Genomic DNA, 17,472 nt, shown 5'->3' on the forward strand with positions numbered 1-17,472 from the left:
TAACTGTGAGTTGAGGCCTGGAACCTACCTTTTGCGGATTACAACAGTGGTGATCACTTTCACACTCTCAGTAGCCTGCTGGTTGTGTGATTTCTTTTTAATTTTTTATCACAGATTTTTCCTGCAAAGTGATACGTAGGAGTGGGCAGAGCTTGTGGAATTTTATTCTGCTGAATTCCGCAGAGTTACATAAAAACTCAGTGAGATTCCTCAGAGTTTCACCCACCCCTACATACCAGAGAATTCTATTGATAAAGAAACTATGAGGGGTTGATTTCAGCCACTAGAGTCCTCAATATGAGTGCCCAGGTGAAAGGCAATCCTCTTTATAATAACTGCATGCAAACAAATTCGCACCACCCCTAAATTACCAGAGGAGCGAGGAGCGAGGAGGAACAGACGTCACCTGCAGAAACAACACTGATTTAAAGAAATATATATTAACACACGCTGCATGAGAAGAACACAAGAGACCACACAGTGGTTAGTGGTTGGTGCGATTTTCTTTCTAACAATAAGGATTTGTCAAGGAGAATAAATGGGGAACTCTTGATTTGTAAAATATTAAATAGGATGTCTTGCAAACTGCTGACAAAAAAGAATTGTATCGAAGAGCAATGTAGTGATAACGCGGGGAGTGCCCGTGCATGTCTACCAACGAATACCTCAGCACTTCACACAGTTCAAGATAAAAACATGCTCCTGCAAAGGGCATTACCTCTGAACATGTGAAGGCAGACTCATATTCAAGGATTACATTTAGACTACGGTGGCAGGGTCTAAAGCAGGTGTAGCAAATGTGTCCCCAATATAGTGGCTATATTTAATACAGGATGCACAGCAGCTGGGCATCCATGCCAGTAGCCTTAGAGGGGGTGCTGATCGTAGGTGGACAGGAGTTGCAGGCCAGCCTTGTGCCATGCAGCAGGGCAAGGCCAGATGCATCCCCCCAACCTCGAAGCACAAACTGACATATACACTGACATATACACTGATGAAGACCTGCTCTCACACATGCACACTGACGCAAGCACCCTAACACGTATCCGCCACCACTCTGGAGTGCTGATGTTAGCTGGCGGAAGGAATCACCCCAAAATGATTGGTGGAAATCCTTCTACAACCACAGGCACAAACTAAGCACCGCCTAGCGCTTATCACTTGATTCACTGGACCTCAGTTAATACCGTCTGATGAACAATGCACCTCATTCGTTACCGCTGAACTTCTGAATGCACAATGGGCAATGGAAAGGTAACCAGTTTATCACTGCAAAGGGTCTGCCGCCGCGCAAAACCACATGTGGCACTTATTGCTTCATAATTTTTGATCCGCTTGAAGTAGAAACCTTTTTTGTGAAATGTGCAAATGATGAAGAAGATGATGGATTATGAGGCAAATGCGGCACATATTTCATTATATGGAAAACACTGCGAAGCAGAATCAAATAACTTGAGTGGCCTTGGATGTAGGCAAACACAGACTTCAGGAAAAGCTTCGAGGATAAATGACGAGGAGGGGTGAATTGGGTGCTCGACGCTGAGAGCGCGGTGCCAGGCCATATCTGGCCTACGCAACCACAATGCTCGCTTAGCTTGAAGTAAATGCACCCACCTGTTGGCTTCCATCGCCGCTCGTGCCTTCGTAGACTGCCACCGACCACCATCGGGGTCTAGTGACTGGCCGCGCGCCTATAAAACAGAAGCTGCTAGCTCAGCACCAGCCCATTCGCAGCCGGCGGCCAGGGGCTTGTCATCTGAAATCATAGCCGAAAACACTGTCCGGCCCAACATACAAAGCGGCTAAGCCAGCGAAAAGCTCCCTCTCTCGCTCTCTGCTCTGCCTGGCAGTAGAGCCCTGCATCCATGGTTTCGGCTTTATTGATTTCCGGTGTGCAGAAAGTTGATGCTCCCGGTTCCATCTACAGCAAGCTCTTCTGAGACAGAATGGTAGGCAAAGAAATTAACTGACTTTGTCAGTTTTATGACTGGATGGCTCTGAAGGATAAGGTCAAAACTAGGGCTCTCTTTTGGAAAATAATGACCTACCCTGGTAATGAAGCATATATACTTGCTCCAGCCCTTGGTGTCGTCAGAGTACGATTACAGTACGCATTAAGAAAGCCAAGAGGCCTGGATTCCATATAGAGTCTTGATTAAACCTTTAAAAAGCCTGCTGCACTGAAGAAACAACTTAGACAATATGTGCTTTCTGTTTAGAATGCGTGAACATGTAATGATTCCGAGTGCTTTCGCGATGTAAAATAGTCCCTCCTACCTTACAAGGCAAGAATTCCACAGGTGGTAGAATGATATGAGAAAATCAAAATTCTCTGGGGTCCAACCAACGCCCAATATATCTACATTTTGACAACTGGTAACGATAGGTCACTGCTGTAAAAGGTTGAGTTTTGGTAAAGAGGCAACGGGCCACAAAGGATACTTTTCTTTACTGCTGGTTCGCCTACCACCAGCTCTGGGGAGGAATGATCAGTCTCAAGTCAGGGAGGCAGAGCAGGAGTGTCCACCTGCCGTTCACTCTGAGGGTCGGGAAAGTGCCTTGCTGACACCTAGGCAGAGTTAGGCTTCTATAAGGTGAGGTCAGATGGCAGCCTGATAGCGCCTGATATTGGTGGGGCCAAAGGGCAGCAAAAATGCCGTTAGTCTGAGTACGAGGAGCCTTTAAGAGGCAACATGTAATTTTACTTGGAGAACAGAAGATGGTTACATCAATCCTGTACCTCGAGGGCAGACTAGTAAGGGGCAGTCGGGCTCTCTCACACAGTGGGAGGCCCCAGAATGTTCCTCCATTTAGTGGAGGTGGTATGCCACAATGACCGAGCCAACCTATGTTCGAGTCAGCATTTTTGGTGAGAGGCTCTGCCAGTTTCATAATCTGGCAGAGGTTTATCGGGGAGTGGTAATTGTTCTGGGAATCACCCATGCAAGTGAACCTTGTGGGCTGGAGGGATATGAGTACCACAAATGTCCACCCCTCTCCCCCGCCTCCCATCACCCTCGTTATAATGGATGCTACCTTGTTTCAGCGCTATTAAAGTAAAACACTTGGCACGCAATAGGGGCCATGGTGTCAAGGAGTCCATGAAACATACCACACAAAGTGGAAGTGTTTGCTTGTCCACAGCAGGCATGGTACATTAGCTATTGGTATTAATACTCTAATCCGTTGTACTTCTTTTCTCGATCTCAGAAGGATGAAATGCCGAGTCAGTCCTGCTGTTGTTCAACTCTTTGACCCGTAGATTGCATCCATATTTTTGAACGGACCCCAGTCCACTAAGGGGTTTACTATTTAAACTTATCTTCTGTGTCCAGAATACCTGAACAGGAGCTGGGAACTGTTCTGCACTTTTAACTTCACTCGCAATCTATATTCACATCCCAGTCCCTCCCCTATTATGTCACAGCAGGAAAATCTAACCCCCACAAAGAGATCCCCGCGCCGTGGCGCCACTCACGCGGCCTGCCTTGTCACATTACCACAGATGGCTAAACACGGAAAATGGGTGGTTGAGAAGTCAATGTGCTGACTTACTTCACCACAATGGCAGCATTTTGGTCCGATGAACTCAATCGGGGTCGTACTGGGACAGAAAAAAGGCCCAAGCACCAAAATAAAAGCTCCCCTTTAAGTGAATTAGATAGCTAAAAGGTGACCTATGTTTTAAATTGGGGCAGTTTTTAACTTCTAGAGACACCTAAGTGTTTTTCCAAGGAATGGAAGATTATGTTTTAGCTTGTTGCAGGCAATGTTTTTTTTAATATCAGGGAAACCAACAGTGAAACCGGCCCAGAAGACCATAAATAGGCCTACAAATAGTCCAAAAACCGACTCACTACTAACCTGTAAGACCGGTCCCTTGGGCACCACCCCAGTGCCCTACATGCCAGTCTGACCTTGAACTCTATGGTAACAACCAGGGGCCATGCGTTCAGTTTGCGCTGTGTCTATCAATAACCTGATCACTACCCCCCATCGCTTCTAGTGGGGGAGGAGGGAAGATTTTAATTAAACACTGGCTCTGTGCACATTATTGATTCGGTAGTTATGTGATGTAGTATTTCACGGAGATGCAGATCATACAATTCAATGCTTGCATCTGAGGTGTGTAATGCTAAGTCTATTCATTTTTTCCTGGTCCATTACTAGCAATGAACTGAAAGTAAGTTTACTGTGCAGTTGTTAAAGACCAATACAAAGAGAAATTCGAAACAATCGTAACAGTAAAATGGCTACCCTAAGTAAAACATTTGGTAAGTTAAACTGCAATTTTTCCATTGCTCTAAGTCCTGAGTACATAAAGCAAACTCCCTTAGGCAGTATAGATTACATCGCAGGGAGTTGCTGGCATAACCATAGGACAAGAGGGCAAAGTGATGGTGCATAAAAAAGCTATTCAGTGGATAAGCTCTATAGAGTTTAGACTGGTACACTGTACGGAGGACCAACTATTTCCCAGTCTATGCAATCAACTGAAAACACCCTGGCCACTTCTTCACAGGCCGTTTAGCTACACTAATCGGTTTAAACAGAGACCTGATACTCTAGATGTGCTTAATTTGGGAGTCACCAATCTCTTAAAAATCTGCAGGATTTGAGCAATCTCATATGAGATAAAAGTTCTTTATTTGTACTGAACTAAATATGGCCTAGTACTAATGTGTTGCTGTCAGTCTAGTTAATCTAATACACCTCACCCAACCCATTGCTCACAACCACAATGGGAAACATCAGCCAGCCAATACACATCCTCACCCACACAGCACAGAGCCATTTATTTTGACCACCAAGCATACAAAACACCCCAGCAAGCTGCATGGAGATTGGAAACCAATAAATCTCAAGAATGTTTAATATCCATGCCCTATGACTCACTCACCCATACCTAAGCAATAAAACCACTTACAAACCAACCGGAACGACCAAAAAACACTTCAATGAATAAACCCCAACCAGGCACAGGAATACTTAGCAACCTTCATTCAGTCAACGGGAGAGCATCCTCAGGTTTGTCGATAGTGCTACAAGGCCGAACAAATATGAATAATAAGTGGTCCTTGTTCAACAAGTTCTATAATTGACCAATTTTTTTGACCCGGGAGGATGAAAGGCTTGTTCTGCCTTGCCAGTATTCAATATTGTGACCTTCGAATCATTGCAGACGTCAGCAGTGAGTGTTAACTCGCCGAACAATGCTGCCAGCTCCAGAAATGATTGTGACATGAATAACAACAACAAACATAATGTACTGAGTCATAGGAATTTGGACTATTGAAACCTGCAGGCTTTGACCAATAATCATGGACTTTGACTCCCATTTCGAAATCGTTGTGATGATTATGTCTTGACTTCATTTGCGGTAGATGTTTTCAACCAACAGGTTTTTTTTAAAGGAAATTCTACAAAAAAGTGAGCTTTTTGCTGTTTTTCTATACTAAATCTACTTTTAGTGGAAGTTTTTTCTCACTAGTAGTTTTCAAAAACTTTGTTTTAGAGATTCATAAATGTTGCAAAGCTTTTTTTAAAAATCACAAAGTTGAAAAGGAAAATCCCTGCTTTCTTCGTGGATATTCACTTATTTCTGCCCACTTTACAAGTCATCTTCAGCAGCTACGATGGGGCATGTGTGTCTCCTGCTCTGGGTTAAAATCTGATGGTGAAAAAGAGGTACAAGCTCCCCAAAACGAGTGACAGTACCCACCGCCTGCTAGCCTATGCTTCGCATTAGACTGCACGATTGAAAAAACTCTGAAATGGGTAAGATACTATTTTGATGCCAGTAACCGACCAAGAGTCTTTTTTGGCTGAGTGCTATGGTCAAGTACATTGTCTGGATATAGATATGACATCAACAAAAACTCAGGGCTGGAGCATAAAATGTATTAACAGATATGTGTATCCTGCCGTCCAGAAACTTGCAAGATAACCACAAGACCGAACAGTTTTTTAGTTCAAGACTGAACAGTTTTTTAGTTCAGGGCTTTCATTCACCAGGGGAAGAATTTTCCTAGACAGTACCATAAAACACTGCAAACCCTATGGCAGAGATCTCAAGATTCTCGGTTTCATATGTGTGTAGGTCATTAAGTCCATTTTTTTCCGTCGGGATTCGTAGCCTTTTTATCACATTATAAAGCCAGAACTACAATTCTCAGATTGCAAAGAAAAAACTTGACCTGGATAAGCTACTCGTACCTGAACCTGTGAAGTCTGAGAACTTTGTTCACCATATTTCGCACGTGGGGAGCTCATTTTAGGTTATGCCTTTGATAGTCTTGGAATACTTAAATCCAGCTAAATCGACCAACACACCTTTAAACATACATTGAACAATGATATTTAAAAAACAGCACAAGACTCTTAAAATGGGGCTGGAGTAGCTTGGAAGGATTTGTTTGGATACTTCTGAAAGTCTCCATGCTAGTCCCAGTTTTAGCCTCAGCACGCTGCATTCTGGGACTTGTAGTTTTCTTATCTAGTTCGTATAAGATCAAAAATGCAAGTTCTGTGGGTTAAAACGGAAGGAATCACCTCACATTAATGAGCTGTCACTTGGCATGCAAAGGGTTTACTCTGATTTTATTAAAATCAAGCCTTTACATGTTTATATATGTTACACATAAGTCTATTTTTACCAACTAGTGGGTACGCAGACCATGTAGAAAAACCTAGGTACATCCATAAATCTGAGCACCCACTTCCTATCACCTAGAATCACTGGGGTATATTAAGGCCTTGGTGAACGACTGGAGGACTTTGTGAAATAGCTGGGCCTATACCGTATACCATAATTAAATGCCCACAGGCATTCCAGGCATCCCGCAGGAAGACAAAACACAACTGCAATGCCAAACTGCGATTGCAGCGAGGCATTGCGCTTTATTTTGGTCGCATGCCGGATGGCATCGAGTGGAATGCGAGGCGCTATTCCTAGTGAAAAATGTGAAGAGGTCTCAGACGGAGGCAGCTGTCGGCCAGGCCCAGATCTGAGAGTGATATGACGTGGGCAGCTGGGGAGAAGAGCTCGGCCCTCGAGGACGCTTCCGGCCTGCAGGAACATGCTCGGTGTCAGCGCTGCCAGCATACTTCTCAGGAAAGTGACTTTCAGTCATCCTTAGTTTTTCAGTATCTGGAATTGCCGTTTCACTTGAAGTCCCAGCATGCCTCACCCTGTTGATTGAAACACCTAGAGTGGGGCCAGTTGATAGGCAAGCCACCTGACTTAAAAGCAATAGATGTTCAAGTAATAGGACCAATCCACCGTTCTGTTGATCTTAATACTAGGGTCCAATGGCGTAGTGAGCTCTGCAGGCAGAAGCTCTTAGAACAAGGCGGTAACAAAACCGCCCCAAGGAGGGACAAGGGTAAAGCATTTACCAATGATAACAAAGGATGTTTGAAAGGCAAGCCCAGGAACGAGTGAGAGTGGTGGGTGTGGTTAAAAGCACACAATACTTACAACAGGTCAAAGCGCTTGCGCGCAGGATCCAAAAAACAATGTAAGGGAAACTGTAACAGAGGTCCGGATGCACAGCCAGTCATAGAAAAAGAAGCCCAAAAGGTGAAACGATTAGGGACACAGAGGAAAGAAATTAGCAGCGGCGTGGCTTACATGGGCGCAGTGCCACTGAGGCCCAGAGCCCGAAGGGGTCCACTGAACTCTGATTTCTGCTGAATTCTATGATTTAAATACTTGTTCGGACCTATTTTTCCCTGCACGAAAGGCCACCATACACTGCCTACGCTACTGAGACTGAGAGCGGGCTGGAAGGAAGAGTGAAATAAATGACACAAAGAAAGGAGAAAGAAACAGACAAAAAGGAGGACCAAAACGCATGAAAACATGCATGCAATGGTGAAAGGACTAATGACTGGAAGTTGAAAGCAATGTTTGCATGGGTGGGTGAAAGAAGGACTGGAATGATGAGTGGATGGATCAATGAGTGAATGGATAAATGGAAGTTTGGATAGAATGATACGTTGATAAAAGGCGGTTGAACGATGGTTGGAGGAAAAACCATGGATGGGAGGATGGATGAATGACTGGAATTGGGAGTGGAAGGACAGAACGATTGATGGAAGAGCATAATGATGAATGAATGGATAGTCATTCAAGGTAAGGCTCAAGGTGGGTGGTATTTTATTTTTCTAACTACTCCGTTGCCAAAGTCATTAGGAGTATGTTTCAATGGAGGTTCAAACCCAGTGATTACTAAAATATGCTGCTAGAAAAGGTAAAGCATGTCACATGATGCTGAGCATTCTTCTGCAATATTATTTCGTATTTTGTCATTTTGACACACATTAAGCACTGAGGACAACTCATCTGACGAATGTTTCAGAGTTTATGTGAATGAAATGGTTGCGGCTTGCTCTATCAATCCAACTGCTTTGTAAGACACTACCATAGCATCTTCTCTAATTTATCACCCCTTGGGGTCATTTCAGCGGCGAGGCAAAGAGCTGAGTGAGTGTTGCATTTAAGCTGCCTTCTTAACCACATAGAAAGATGAGATAGACATTAAAAGACACCAGATGGAACCGTGAGCTGCTCAATGGAACAGTTGTCCGTGCTCTCCTCATAGTCCCATTTTCATGGGAGCTAAAATGTGCATTCTAAATCGCCCAAGCACCGACATCGAAAATATATTTCATTACGGTGCACTGCACAAAGTTCCACACTTCCCTCTGTCTTCGGGGGACATTTTGTTGTCAGAACATCAGCTTCAACAATCTAGTCCTACAAAATACCGACTGCCAAAATATTATCGAGGTAATTATATTCAGGTAAATTTAGATTTACTATTAACTTCACATCCACGCGCCTTGAAGATATATATACATATCTGTAGGAAGAAAGAGGGAGAGAGAGAAGCAGAGAGAGAGAGGGAGAGAGAAGAGGGAGTGTGTGTGGGTATGCACGTGTGTGTGTGGATTTGGTTAAATAGGCTTTTAAAATAAATACATATGCAAGACTACCATGGCATACATCGTGTAGACAGATATGCAGAGTGAAATAAGTTGTTTATTGGCATTGTTGAGGGAAAAATGGCTACGATGTCCCTCTCAAGACTTCACATCCTGCAAGCGATGGCTACCTCCTCTAGTTAACGATGGTAACACATAGCCTATTACACTCTGTACATCTGCTTATAACTGAAAGAAAATAATCCACTCAGCAGTAATTTGTTGGTTTGGTGTAACTTCACTAGTTGGGTGCTGGGTGGACTTGAAATATATAAATATATAAATATGGGTTTTTGTATATCTTGGGCATTTTACTCCAGGGACAGTATGGGGACTCAGAACACAGACTGTTTGCCAACCTAAATTACAAAAAGAAGCCCTTTGATTGGACGAGGGAACTTTCAGCTCTCATTCTCCATTTGGGGCCTACCTTCTCAGAATTGAGGATGTGTATAGTGAACTCATTTTTTGATGCAACAAGTCTGCAGTTTTTATCCTTATTTGTCACACGTGGCAACAACGTTAGGTCTTCCTCTGTATTCTTGGACTGTCTGCTAAGTCCACAAATATGCACAGCATATAATTAGCTGAGAGCTCAGGTACCTTTCCCTTGGCAACAAAAGGCTCATTTACCATGTTAAAAACAGTAGGGACCTGGACCAGTGATACTTTTCCTCCGGGCTCGTTTTAGGAACAATTTGACTTAATGACCCCGAAGATTCCTGGACCATTCTTTGCTGTACTAGAGGAGCTGGAAGAAGAAGCCCAGCTTCTTGGAGAATAATAGAGAACGACTCGGACGTTTGGAAGTTTTGTTTTTCAAGGAATTCACTGGAGGAGTAGAAGCTGAATGAATGCTCTCTAACCTGCACCTTACCTGAGCAGAAGCTCAGCAAGGGGACGAGAGGAGACTATTTCAAAATATCTACCACATGCTGACACTTGCAGTTACTTGAAATGAGAGAGGAACATTATTAAAACAATTCATCCATGAAGAAAAAGTTGAAAGGTTGATCAGTGGCTTTTGACTCAAAAGTTGAAAAGACAGGAAAAAACAACAAAACACAAAAACAAAAAGAAGCCCTAAAAAATCCCACAGTTCTTTCGAATATTATAAAAAAATAAAAGCATTGCTTTCCTATAAAAAACATACTCAACCCTGTTAGTGGATTGGCTGGAGAGCCTGACAACTTTGGGTAGGCCACGTGGCGAAACCCTGCTGTGCATAGCCGAGGAGCATGTGTAGAATGTGTTGACCACCCATGCTGGTGGATTTCAAAGCCTGCAGCCAACTACTGTTACACTCAGCCAAAGGCCTTGTACAGCACCTAACGTGTACGTGGCAGGTGAATGAAGCACACCATAAAAAACAAGGAAATTGAATGAAAAAGTTAGCGGATGCAAACCAAGAAAAGCCCTGAAAATCACCAACTCTGTTGTGCAATACAGAACATCACCCATGACGCCTGACACGCTCATTGCAGCGCTTTGCAAGTAGTACAAGGGATAAAAGCTCACACCCCAGAGCAAACTATGGCAGGCGGCATGAGTTATGGTGGGTTGTGTACTGTAGCTGATGAATTTCAGGAATTTCTGGGTTTTCATTCGCTGAACTATACCTAACTTTTAACACACTCTCTCCTCTCTTTCTCTCTGTTTAATGGGGAGTAGACTCATCTCTTGTGAGTGTTTGATCTTAATGTTGTCCATATTTAATATAGTTACCCCAGCTATTTACACTCATCTGCAAAGGTGCTGATCGACAATGGTCAAAGAGGTCGGAGGTCCCAGTTCAAGAGAGGAAAATGTTCCAGAAACTTTCCAAACGTGTCTGTATTTTGAAAGAAAACATTAATTCGGTGCCTTGATAAAATGATTGTCTAAAACTAGAGAATTATTCTGTGCACCTGCCCTCTATAAACAAGCTCCCAACCGCAGAAGCAATAGATTTGGGTTGCATTTTGGGTACTAACCAAGACATTTAAAAAGCCTACAGCAATAAAGAGCGATTCATTTCTGACTATGAAGCTTCTAGGAGATGCAGACCCTATCGTGTGATAATCAGCGTACTTTTGAGCTGTTAACAGTCCTCATGTATGGCAATGCAGCACTTCGTAGCATGTAAATGATCCACCAAATAGCCAGTAGCATGTCATGAAAGGGGAATACTCCTCTGGGTGGAGACCAAACTCATTTTGTGGATATTTTAAAGAATCGGCAACAATAGATCTAATAGACCTAGCAGTGCTGCGCTGTCACACCAGACTCAAAAATAAAAAAAAATACTCAGTGGGTCCCCTCACCAACCTTAGACTCTGTTAATGATGTTCTCGTTTCACCCTATTTATTGATGATTTGCATGCCTACTAACGTGGTTACAGTTATCTGACAAGTGACTGCTCATTGATAAGCTTTCCATGTTATCTCATTTCTAGCAGTGACCGACTGATTGGTGTGAATGGGAGTCCATTGTAAATTCGATATGGTTAATGTGTCTTTTTTCAGTTGTGAATCGTGCCAGTCACTGTGATATGCTAATCGGTATCTATTTGTGGAAATGTCAGATAAAAATTACAAGAGCCTTGGCTACTCAGCTCCGAAGGAATGTAAGTGACAACATGCCTTAGTCAGTTAGATGAGAGCAGGCCAACAAATTCATTGAGGAAGGCAAGCCAAAGCCTGTCTAGGCGTGTGACTTGATTTTAAGAGTCAAATCATGAGTCGAGCCATCACAAGATTTGGCATATCCCTGTATCAATCAGGACAGCCCCAACTCTGCTACAATTTAGGAAAAAAGCTGAAGACACACCTCTTTAAAGAACGCATCACAATGTAGGAATCGCCCACTCTCGCTCTTATAAACCAGCAATGTTTCGAATCACGTAAACCTTTTGGCTAGGTTTGCCTCATAGATGCAAAGCTTACAAAAATACCTACATCTAAATCAAATAGTTGTCATGTGAAAACATGGTAAAGACACTTTAAACATCTTTAAAATGGGAAAAAAAATCAGTTTGTACGTTTCAATTTAATACCTTAGATGCTACGACTGCCTAGAATGACATCTATTGAAAGAAATGTTTTCCAACCAGAACAGCATTAGAGAGGGAAAGGGACAAAGTCTGCGGTTCTTGAGTACTAGTATTGCCAGTACCATAGAATTGAGTTGATCTGGAGTCAGGCACTTGACCTGAGCCTAGCTCGAGACCAGTATGGCTTGTTCTTTGTCCACCTTTACGTCGAGTGTGTATATAGCAGATACTTTCGTAGAGTGCATTTTTACCAAGAGTTACTTTCTTGGCTCTGGAGAGTTTACAGATACCGATATTTAATGTACCCAAGTCAATGATACTGTTTCATTGACCTCAGAAGAATAAAAGGCTGAAGTGCATGAGAAATTTAGAAATGCAGAGTTATGCTGGCTGGGTCTCCCATACAAAAAACAGTAACACAAAGTGGGACGATTCACGGCAATCAGGTTCACTCCAGGCCATGCTCTGCCCTTTCAAGCCATCCCACGATGCCGCTTTCCGGCAAAACATAGAAGAGTGGCAATAAAAAAGCAAATAAAATAGGAACATGGGGAATTAGAGGAGGTGGGCTGCCGAAACTTGGTGTAGAATTCACTGCTGGAGTGTCACCATTGCATAGAGGGAGTTGGTGAGTTTCCTCTGGTGGAAAGTCCTACCGCAAGACCAGACACATAGAACCTCAGGATTCGACATATCTTCCTCCTTGTCAGAACACATAACAACACAATATACAACAAAAATGCCTGTGCCAATTGATAAAGTAATGAGGTTAAGCCTAGTGTGTGGGAAAGGGGGTCTGGGATTAAAGTAGTCCATTGTAGATTCGATCAGAAAGACATCATTTTATTCACAGGAAGTTCCAGGATAAAAACCTTTAGGGGTGAATGTTCACTATCTTTATTCAGCCGTTCAATCCTCAAATTTACAGCATGGGCAGCGGGTCAGTACTTCTTTGAGTTGGACGATAAAGGAATACCATCTCCAGTTCAGGTTATGGATTAAGACTACTTTGTTTCCAGCTCTTTAAGCAACTGTTCATTTACAGAAACTCAGTATAGTCACAGCTCTAGCTGATTATCATAATTCAGATTTACTCAGACCTTGGAGACCACTTTGTAATAATGGTTGTGCTTGCAAAAAACCTTTTATTCATGATTTTGAAGCAGGGTGAAACTAGCCCCTTCGCACAACACTTTAAACCCAATATGCCCACTTAAGACCCAGGTCCAGAACATTTTGCTTCACATTTATATTACCGTCACCAGGGCCCATTTTACAGATCAGGTGCACCACCATGCCCGCGGTAGGATACACCTAAAAATGGGGTTTGCTGAACGCAGACCATATCAGAAAACCCTATCACAAGCAACAATTTGCCCCAGTGCTGCTGCAAATGAGCGTCTGCTTTGGGAGCACCTAGCAATGAAAAGCATACCAGCTGTGTGAAGCCACTGCCTGCCTTTCACGCTGCAGAAGTTGAGCCCACCTACATTTGAAGAAGGGGCAGGGACCTCCCTGCAGACAGGGGCAGTAAATGACTTCACCCAAATGAAGGGGGATGACTGGAGAGTCAATACATGTATTTAATACTAAGCAAAATGTTTTCTTATTTTTCTGGGGTCACACCTCATGCAAATAAGAGAGCGGTCTCCCTTGACAAACACGCTAGCGCTACAGGTGCGCTCTAAATTACATAAGGGGCTGCACAAGTGTCTGTAATACCAAAGTGCCCTAGAGGTGTTTCAGACCCATTTTGTCCCCTCTCAAAGATCACTCTGAGACAGTGGGCGTACAAAATATGACCCCCTCTTGAGTTCCACACTTAGCATATCCCTTAAAGACCTTTTAGTCTGTGCTATTTCACCTGTAAAATGCAAATGGGAAAATGCGTTCCATCATTTGCCTAGGCTCACAACCCCAATGCAAATGACGAAAGTCACCCTTTGTATTGGGCTGATGTTAACTTGGCATCCATGGACTGCATAATTCAGAATCGCCTACCTACTCTTCGGAAACAGCAAAAAAATGAAATGAATCTGTCTTTCAGCTCAGGTATTTAAACATCCAGTTGCATATTGAAGTTTCCTACTCTAAATTTAATTAATAAAAAAACATACATTTCACACACAAAGCCATTAGCAGTGGTAAAACATGCCCTGGGTTGGGAAGCAAGACATTGATGATGTCAATATCAATGAGATGAGTTCTTACTTGGTGATCATAACGTCACAGGCATTGATACACGGTCTGGTTTGGAATGTTGGATAAACTAGGACATCAACAACAGTGTGAATCAATCTGTTTTCGGTTGGTGACAGCCCCAGCATGTTAGCACAGAGACATGGTCGAGGTGTTGAAACCAGACACAATGTCATTATCAATAATAATAGTTTCATCTGTGGAGTCGGAAACTGATGATGCCACCTGCTCCAAGTAAAAGCCTGATTTGGGGAGTAGGGAACACAGTGAAGTCATCAGTAGTGAGACTTGGCCTGATTTGGAGAGATGGTCTCAATATGTTGTGATTAATAGCGGAACAAGCTCTTATTTGGGGAGTCAAGCACAAAATGATGTCATCAGCGGTTATTCGTGAGCTGGTTTTCAGAGATGGAACCATGACAATATCGTCAACAGCAAGACGGTCTGATTTTGGGAGTCGTACACACGTTCATGTCATTGGCTAAGAGACTTTCCATTATTTTGCCCCCTTCCTTAGGCCAGAGAACATGCATACCCAATCTTTTGTCTTGCAGCATTATCCTTAGCATCCAGCTGCTTAACCCCATTTCTCGCACTGCCAGACACATCCTTCCTTTGTTTAATATACCTTGTACAAACCTTGGAGGGTGTCATAGCTCATGATCACTAAATATAAGGACATTCTGGAAGCATCTTTGAATGATGTTTACAAACGTAAAGCAGTCAAACAGTTCATGCTCTTTCTTTCTTGAAGCTTCCCTTGCCTTCCCCAATTAATCTTGGGGGACAGTGACAGAGGCAGCAGGAGCTGCGTACCAGCTTTCCCAACCAGGCTCCAAAAACTCCACCCCACTGGGGAACTGCTGGTGGAATAAAAGGCCTGTCCAGCCCTGGTCGGAGTAACTGCACACCAAGTCTGTTTAGTTTTAATTCTGTCCCATACCTCTTTCTACCACGCCTACACTTCCTGTCTCTTTATGTCACTCTTGCAGGTTCTTTTTCATCTCTCCTTTGTCGGTTTATCAAATTCCTCCCTCCGTCTCCCTTTTCAACCTTTTTTTCCTTGTTTTTTGTCAATGATGACAATAAGTTACAGTCTTTAAATAACTGGTGCCCATCAACTGCAACCATGGACACACTGCCCAGCCTCCAATTTCCACATTCACTCTCTGGGTCAGTTAGCAGCATATACTGTTCCCTCACAGGAGTGCATGTGCTCTGAACCGGCCAATCTGGTAAACTGGGGTTGTCGTTACTGGCCGGTGATCTGCCACTAGAGAGGGAGGGGAGAGATGGCACCAATCATCAGGAGATTTCCTGCCTCTCCATTTTCTAGAAGGTCTGTGGGTCTGGAAGTCCATCCCAGACACCTTGAGAGTTTCCAACAGGTCTGTTCTTCTGAGTCACTAGGATGGCTGGAGCTGAGTCCGCCACAGGTCAACTCACCTGCCACGTCTCTGTCCGTGCGCCACGTGCACCTTCCTTTCAAAGTCACCTGCCTGTTCAACAGACCAGTCCGTTTTTAGATCAGACTTTCTGACATGGAATGTCGAATTTAAGACATATCTCTAACAAAATCCCATTTCCTCGGACCTTCAAGGCTGGCCTCCTGTCAGCATTCCCGTAAAATAAGCTACAGCTGCTTCTATATCTACCACAAACTGCTATTTTGGGATTTAAAGGGTTCTAGCACGTGTTCAAGGTAACATAGGGTCAAGAAGACAACCAAATAAAGGGTGGGCGCAATTAAGAATTTATCCCTTAATGTATTCCATGCGTGAATTTTACTGCCCTGTGGATTTAATTATATTTTTTGTTTAAAATAGAAAGGCATGAACAAGAAAAAAAAATCCGATTACAATCAGGAGAGGACACTGCTCATCCAGTGTTTCATTTAAAAGTCTCGAAGTCACCTAATGTTTTCAGAGCATAATCTTCGTGTTTAAGGCATCATCGACATAAGACTACACATTGGACCTGCTGAGTTAATTAAACCGTTTCACAAATAACACAAGCAATACTGCAAATACCCACACGTGGATTATAAACAGTGTTAACAACAGGCCAGAGTGTACCACAGTGCATAAAAAAAGCTGTCCACATTTCACAAGTCTTTGGTTTAGATTTTTTTAGGATTATGGACACTAAACAATTGATGGATTGCATTAAAGAGAACATTCTACACAAACCTCGGATTACAATAAATGTATCAGATTCTATCACGTGCATGAGTTTTTAGTACGTTATTCCTCGCATTTCACACCAATCAAACGCTTTTACTTACAAGAAGAAGCTGCCTGGAAAGCCGGTGTTTGCTTTTCGGTTGTAGATGGGGGTACCCCCTTGGTTTGTTGCTTTTTGTACTCGTGAGGAATCTTAGAGTGAAGACCTCCTCTTCAGGCCTGTCCTCCTTGATTTAGGAGCTCTGCCCGCTCTGTACTCTGGAGTAATCGGGCCTATCCTGCTCTGCTGTCCGTGATGTGGGAGTCCTGCCCGGTGCGACTTCCACAGTCAAAACGCCCGGTCCCACTCTGCCCTTGCGGTGTTGAAGCCGTGCCGGGTCTGTCCTCTGCAGTGTTGGAGCCTTGACCTGTTCTGTTGTTCGAAGTTGAGGAGCCCTGCCTGCTCTGTCCTTGTGGTGTCAGAGCCCTGTCCTGCTGTGTCTCCCGCAGTGGAGGAGCCTTGGCCTGTTCTGCCCTTGTGGTGTAGGAACACGGCCCTGCTCTCTTCTCCACAGTGTAGGAGCCTCGGCCTGTTCTGTGCTCTGGAGTCAGGGGCTAACCTCTCTGTAGCCCGTGATGTAGGAGTCCTGCCCTTTGTGACTTCCACAGTGAAGGAGCCAAGTCCCGCTCTGTCCTCCACAGCGTGGGAGCCTTGCCCGCTCTGTCCTCTGCAGTGAAGGACTCCCGTTCAGCCCTGTGTCCTCTGTCCCTGGTCTCTCTCTGGCCTTTGACAGCTGACTCTGTCACAGAGAGCTGCTGGGCTATGTTAGGAGCACCCGGCCAGTGCACTATTTATAGGGCCCCTTGGAATGGCAATTCCAGCAGGCTGAGTCAACTGTCATGTTTTAGACGCAGTGGCGGGAGGTGACGCTGGAGTATCTTAAAAGAGTCCGGAATGGTGAGCGAGGGCCTTGCCACTTCCGTGAGGTCAATGTTTCTTTTAAGCACGTTAGGTGATGGGACGGGAACCTTTTCCTGAGTCACTGTCATGAACACTTCAGATGTGAAGTCACAGACCTGGGCTCCCAGAC

At 43.8% G+C, this 17,472-nt stretch overlaps 1 protein-coding gene across 1 annotated transcript in view; it reads right to left on the reverse strand.

Annotated features, from left to right (window-relative positions):
* XIRP1 (xin actin binding repeat containing 1) overlaps positions 1-17,193 on the reverse strand; it is a 38,304-nt gene extending 21,111 nt beyond the window's left edge. The window contains exon 1 of the mRNA XM_069211072.1: positions 16,504-17,193. The gene's annotated coding sequence lies outside the window, so the exon portion shown is untranslated. The remainder of the gene's footprint in view (positions 1-16,503) is intronic.
* Positions 17,194-17,472: the final 279 nt, after the last annotated feature.

The sequence above is a fragment of the Pleurodeles waltl genome, chromosome 10, assembly GCF_031143425.1.
Source record: "Pleurodeles waltl isolate 20211129_DDA chromosome 10, aPleWal1.hap1.20221129, whole genome shotgun sequence".
Classification (NCBI taxonomy): domain Eukaryota; kingdom Metazoa; phylum Chordata; class Amphibia; order Caudata; family Salamandridae; genus Pleurodeles; species Pleurodeles waltl.